This window comes from Tetrao urogallus, assembly GCF_951394365.1.
Source record: "Tetrao urogallus genome assembly, chromosome: 19".
Taxonomy (NCBI): domain Eukaryota; kingdom Metazoa; phylum Chordata; class Aves; order Galliformes; family Phasianidae; genus Tetrao; species Tetrao urogallus.
The window spans coordinates 8,312,894-8,319,513 of record NC_136832.1 but is presented as its reverse complement, the minus strand read 5'-3'; positions in this window follow the sequence as shown (position 1 = coordinate 8,319,513).

Below are 6,620 nucleotides of genomic sequence, written 5' to 3'. Positions count from 1 at the left end.
GAGGGGACTGGGGTTGGATGATCCTAGTTTGGTTTTGCTCATTAAAGCTGGAACGCTTTGTCCAAGGAAAGTGCTCCAATTCAGGCCAGCCAGAGAAGCAGCAGATCAACCGTATTGGCTGTGCTGCTGGTCCCAGTGTGCACCTGCCTGCAAGAGTGGTGGCTGGAGCCTCTTATATTATAGCCTTCATCTATTTTCTTGTAGTGACTTAAACAAGCACCAGACGAAATGACTTTAAAGCAGGATACCCTGCTGCTGGCACCTGCATCACCAGTAGCACTGCTCGCTGCAGTGGCCCGGCCATGGACCAGGCTGCGGTGGGGGCAGCAGGACAGGACCAGCCACGGCTCTGATGCTTCATGGAACAGAGCTATTTCTGAAAAGCAATAAATCAAAGCACTTCCTTGCTTTGTGCTTGAGTGCAGTGCTCAGTGCTGAGACGTCCCCACTGAGCGCTCACCGACTGTGAGCGAGCCTCTGCAGCCCCACAGCACCTGACCCACTAAGAGGAGCCCTGAAGAGGCCTTGATTGGAAGCTGCTGAGAAACAGAGTTACCTCAGCACAGATGCGGGCTTGTTTAGGCATCACCACCATCATCACCACCATCTCCACATCTGGACATTTCGGTAGTACCTGCGCTCTGCAGGGATCCGTTATGCAATACAGCACTGACACTTTGTTATCTCTCTCTCGCTGCCTTCGTTAGATCTACCCTGACAGGACACAAAGAAATATTTCTAGTGAGACGAAAAGTCCTGCGTGAGCGACCCTGGCGATGGCACAGCTCTGTGAGCTTTCAGCAAGGAACCAACACCCCGAGGGCAGCAGTGAGCCCCTGCCCCAGTGCTGCTCGGGGGGCTCAGCCCGTCCCGCTGGCACCAACGCAGGGCAGGGAATCAGACACCCTGTGGATATTTCCAGCACAGTGAGCTATAAATACATTGTAGGAGACCTCATGGGCTCGGGCAGTGATGGCACTGGGAATCCTGCAGCCATGAGCGCTGCCTGCGCAGGGCAGGGACACAGGAGGGAGGCACAGGGCATGGATCTCATGGAGCTTTCTGCTTTTTTCCCCGCTTCTCAGTGCGTGTTCAAGAGTGGGAGCATGGGAGGAAGGCGAGCGCTGCTGTGCATCGAGGTAAGTGGAGAAAGAAGGCCGTGATTCATTGCATGCAGCCTGGCAACGAGCTTGTCTAGAGGGGAAAACACAGACAGAAGGGACTTGCTGCAGTGGAGAGCCAGCTGCTCGGAAATAGTGCCTGCTGGCCTTGTGAGGGGAATTTAGAAGGGCCCCAATGATTTTCCTTTAGCATGTTGCACAGAGGGGTGGCAGCCTGCATCTGCAGGTACTGCAAGGGAACAGAGAAATAATCAAGTCCTCAATGCCAAGAGGTGCAGGGAGATGTCCCAAACCCTCCCAGCTTCACGCAAGGAGATGGAGTGCAGAGGCTGCACACTGGGGCATGCAGCTGGCAGCTACAGCATGGCACCACGGGCTCTGCTATTCCTATGCACACAGCAACAAGGAGCTGAGTAATTCAGCCAAATCCTGGGTGTGTGGGAGCTGTGAGACTGCCAGGCCCAGATTCCATGCGGAGTGGCCCTTTCTCAGAGGGCACAGAAGCTCATCTGAACCTAAGTGCGGGTTATACCCAAGCTACAGCTCACAAAAGCCAAGTAACCACATCATGCATAAGCACTACACCTCATCCATGAATATTTTCAGGAGGTACCTGCAAAGCACACCCAGAAACAACCCACAGCTCCGAGCTGTGCTTGCAGAGCACGAGGTCGGCACGGCCGCGGGGCCCTCGCACCCAACTAGCCCAACCAGCACGTTGTGCAATGCCTGATGGCATCACGCTGGCTGGGTTCCACAAAACCCATCTGAGGATTACAACTTCCCTATGGAAGTCATAGGAAACCCAGCATGGTGCCCCGGCTGCAGGATCCCAGGGCTGAGCCAAGCACTCAGAGCCACTGCAGCCAGTCCTGCCACCTGGGCACCAGCTGCACACAGCGCACAGCCCAGGTCTGAGTGCTGCTCACCTCTCCAGGGTTATTTTGGTGCAGCTGATGTGGTTCAGCACAGCTCAAGTTACTGGATGTTCCTCCCCCCACAAGGGACAGGATTCCTGGTGACACTGGATAGGGCTACAGACAGCTCTGCTCAGGTCACCTCCCTGGCAGCTTACCACCACTGCTGTCCTGCTCACGCACACAGCCCTGTCCTGTCCTTTCCAAGCCATTTTCCAGGAGCAAATCCCAGAAGCTGCAGTTCAGCTCACAAGTGCGTGTCTTGCATCCTCTGCAGCTTCTGCTGCTTCTTTTGGCCAATTCCCCTCTTACAGAAAGATCACAAAACAGCGAGATCAAGGCAGAACAAGAGATTGGGTCACATCCTGCACATCCCTCATGCTGGGCTGCCAGGCCAGCAGAGCTCACAGGGACAGCATCTGCCCTTTCTTCTGCTCTGCTGGAGCCCAGCACAAGAGATATGTTAGAGGAGGCAGCCACGTCTATTCACACTGTTCTGCTCTTTCTTAAGGATCAGTGCTACTATCAACCATTTGGTCATGGGAGAAGAGAAAATACACGAAAGGAAAAAGCCAGAACACAGGAGCAGTTCTGCTGAACCACTCACTGAGGAAATTGGAACACCTCTTACCACGCCGATTCTGTTGGCGATGCTGAAGTGAGATGCTACCAACAAAGATGAATTCCTACAGCTGAGCACAACCTGTACTTACCTGTCCCACCTCCTGCAGCACGGATTTTGGCTCTGATGGCAGCAGGAGGTGACTTGGGGGGCAGGGCAGTGGAGAGCCCTTCCCTGCATCACTGCTGAAGAACGCCAGCAGCACTTCTGTGTGCTGAGCACGGCTCGTCTCCAGCACTGACAAACACTGGGCCATTACCAGCCGTCCTGTCGCTGACATGGCAGGCACTTCTTCATTCTTTAAGGTGTGGATTTCTGCCTAGACCTGCTGTACCTGTTCAGGTGCTGAAGTACCATTATCTAATGATATACCACAGGCTGTTTGCAGTGTTTTATTTGTTTTTGTTTTAATTTGAAGTTATGGAGAGCTGCCCTTTGAACTGTCCTCACCCTCCTGTCGGATTTGTGCATTGAAGGGAATTTCAGCTCTGGGCCACGTGGCACCAAGAGAACACCTGCAATTAATAACACCGCATTCAGAAACCTGCACAGAGCAACAAGCACTTGGATGCCTCGTGTTCTAATCCCCCACCTTCCACGGGATGCAATGAAAATTACTGTGAATGCCTCACTAGTGGCTGCAACATGCGCTAAACCAACCGGCTGCTGGCAGGTGCTCTTCCTTGCTCTGAACATTGTGTGAAAATGCCAATAGCCCCCACCTATTCTTCAGAGGAAAACCTCACTCACTTACACTCTTACTCAATTGCCTCCATGGCAACTGCACACAAGTGGGCACAGCTCACAGGTGCTTCCCGGTGCGGTGCCAGATAGCCAGCAGCACTGGCACAAGTGGGAGCATTTGCATTTAGCCGTGTGCTGCATCCCACTACACTGACAGCTGCTATTTGCTCAAGCTGTTTTCCTTCATGAGGGTTCCCCTGTTGCAGATTGATGAATTGGAAGCCTTTTCTTCGATGACATTCAAGTTAAATTCCTCTTTAGCATCAGTCCATCACAGGGAAGCACCAAATGCTGCCTCACACAGCTCTCACAGTGAAACCTACCAATGAAACTTTGTCCTGAGCAATGGAGAAATGGTTTCCAGATGCAAAAACAGTAACTGAATCACCATTTGCCACTCAAGTTTTGTTACAGGGTTACCGATCAGCTACCAAAGGGCCTTATTTCCTGAGAAACAACTCCAGCAGTCTGCAGGAACAGAGAAAACTGTATCTGAGCAGTTCAGAAATGTTTGCTACCCCTAAAAATGATGTTTCAGAACACCTTGTAATAAATCAAAAAACCTTTATTTTTAAGTTATAATATAAATTTACAGCACACACAACATCAGTGTCTTTAGTGTGTATGTGTGAGCAGGCTTAAAGACTCAGCATTCATTCCAGTCTTGCTCATGGGTATGACTTCTCCACCTGCTAAAGGTACGTAACTGTTCCAATCTGAACAGGTCTGGCTTAGCTCAAGACCTCAATAACCTCTAGGAAAACACTTCAGTGGACAACAGCAAACGTTTAGAAGAAAAACAAGTCAGTAGCACTTCTTCCTTGCTGTCTGAAGGGCTCCATATTGGAGCGAAGCCGGGGCTCCCCAGGCAGGGAGAAGTCAGTGACCCACATCAGTGTGTCCAGAATGAACCCTGAATTCCACAGGCTCAGCGATGTCTGCCCTAGTTAAGCTTCATAAAAGTAATGTTACATCTTGGAAACAGCTGTGCATGCCACACACCAGTGTCAGCTTCATATAAAAATTATCATATGCCATACCTCATGATTTTGTACACAGGTGAAATCGCGATATAATTTTACCGGTGCTACTTTGTGGTAAGTGCTGAAATGGCAAATCACATTCTTGTACAGGTTGTTAAATTACAATACAAATCTGCAAGTTAAAGATCTCCACAGGCCTCTGTTATCCACTGCAAAGACACTTTGTTCTGTGGGGCTTCATTTAAAACATGATTCAATTTCTTCCCTCTCCCCAGAACACGATATAAAACTATACCTAAATCCAGAAATCATTTAATGCACCTATATTTATTGAAGTTCACATGCTGAAAACAGGATCTGCATTGAAGATCTTTAAATCTAGGAAAAAAGGCCCTTCAAATCCCCTTTTGTTATCAGGATGCAGGTGAGACTGACTGCCACGAGAACACATTCACACAGGCACCATGTGCACTGCTTGCTCCTTCCTCTGCAGCACTGGGGCTGCCATCCTGGCCAAGCTCACTGTCCTAATTCTGACAGCAAACCAATTGTCTCAAAGGAGAGGACACAGTCAGTGGTCTGCTCATGCCTTAAAGCATAATGACTTACAACTGGATGGAAAGATCCAGCTCCAAGTGCTGCTATTCTGCCAGTTAATAAAAACGCTACTTACTGCAAGTAGAAAAATGGGGGAGAACTTTGGAAATGCTCACTGTACTTCAAGAAAATCGCTGCTGAAGTCACTGGGAACCTCCTTATCTCCCCTACAGGCAACGCTTGCTGACAGCGTTACAATACATTCCTTTGGTGCAATGCTTATTCAAACAACTTGCAAAATATATTCGAGGTCCTCAGTGCTTGAATTACAATGTCCAAAAACTAACAGTCTCAAGTACAAAGGATTCTTATCACCACCCAAGCGTCTTGGATATGAACATCAGTTTTCAAAAGACAAGTTGGTTCCAGGAGAGGGAGGAGAGAAATGGGGGTCAAGGTTCTGGGACACATCTGGGACAGGCCGGGAGCAGCCCAAAGCAGCAATTAGCAGCAGCTTTCACAGCTCTTGCAGGAGCGAACCTTGCACTTTCCCAGAAGAGCAAGAATGCAGTGATGACTGCTTTGGAAACAGCGCAAGTTTGTTCTCCAGCTGCACGGAGAACAGAGGTGTCCTTGAAATGGTGGTAAAGATCAGCAAACCGTGCAAGGATGATCTGGTGTGGCCATTTCCATACAGTGATGCAGCAATCTTAAAGGAAGACTCATGCCACTGCTCACACTGAGAAAAGAATGGCATTTTCTTTGGACTGTTCCTAGAGGTTGACAGGAGCATTACGCTATCTCAGGCTCACAGATCACAACTGACCAAGGTCCAAGCTGCAAAGTGGCCACTGGCATTTTTTCCAAGTACATCCCTTTAAGTGCACCCCCCTCGAGGATAAACACGAAGCCCTGAGAACAAACTTCCACATAATACAGTTCTATTAAAAATATCAGTGTTTTGATGACAAAATTATAAATTATATCTATTTAAATAAATAGCTAGCTTTCAAGAGTCGTGTAATATCAAAAGGCAGAAGATTGTCTTGATCAATGGATAGGGGAAAGAGCTAGGAGAGTTGTAAGGAACAGACACTGCATTGTAAGAACCACCTACTGTTCCATTTCCTTATTTCTCCTTGATTTCACAGGCTTCCAATCGTTCCTTTGGCTGTTATGTGACACTTACACATGGCATGTCTTTACTAGTTACCACGTGAACACCAGAGATGCCAGCACAGGACCTGAACCTGTAAATCCTTACTCCCACGAGTAATTCTTCACAAAATTAACTTATTTATTAGAACAAAAACTTCTATTCCAATATGCTTAGGGACCTCTCGCTTACAGAGCAGATCCATCAGCCTTTTATCCTTTAGCCACAGAACAGGCAGGTTTGTGCCCAGGAAGCACTCTTGATACAGAGACTCCTCTGGCCTGGAGATCTGCCTACACACCTTCTGACTAACAAGCAGTGATCAAGATTTTTGCAGATTTGCAGTAAAAATTGGGACAAATCAATGCTTCTACAAGCATAATGAACTTGCAGCCATCCTCCCACTGGTAACTCATCAAGCAGCAATATACCCAGTTGTCACAGGGACGCACAGCTCCTCAAGTCTGCTGCCAATTCATACCCACAGAACAATGCTGGTGTCTTCATTAGCTCCTCAAAGGGTTTGTTCAACCTTAAGGG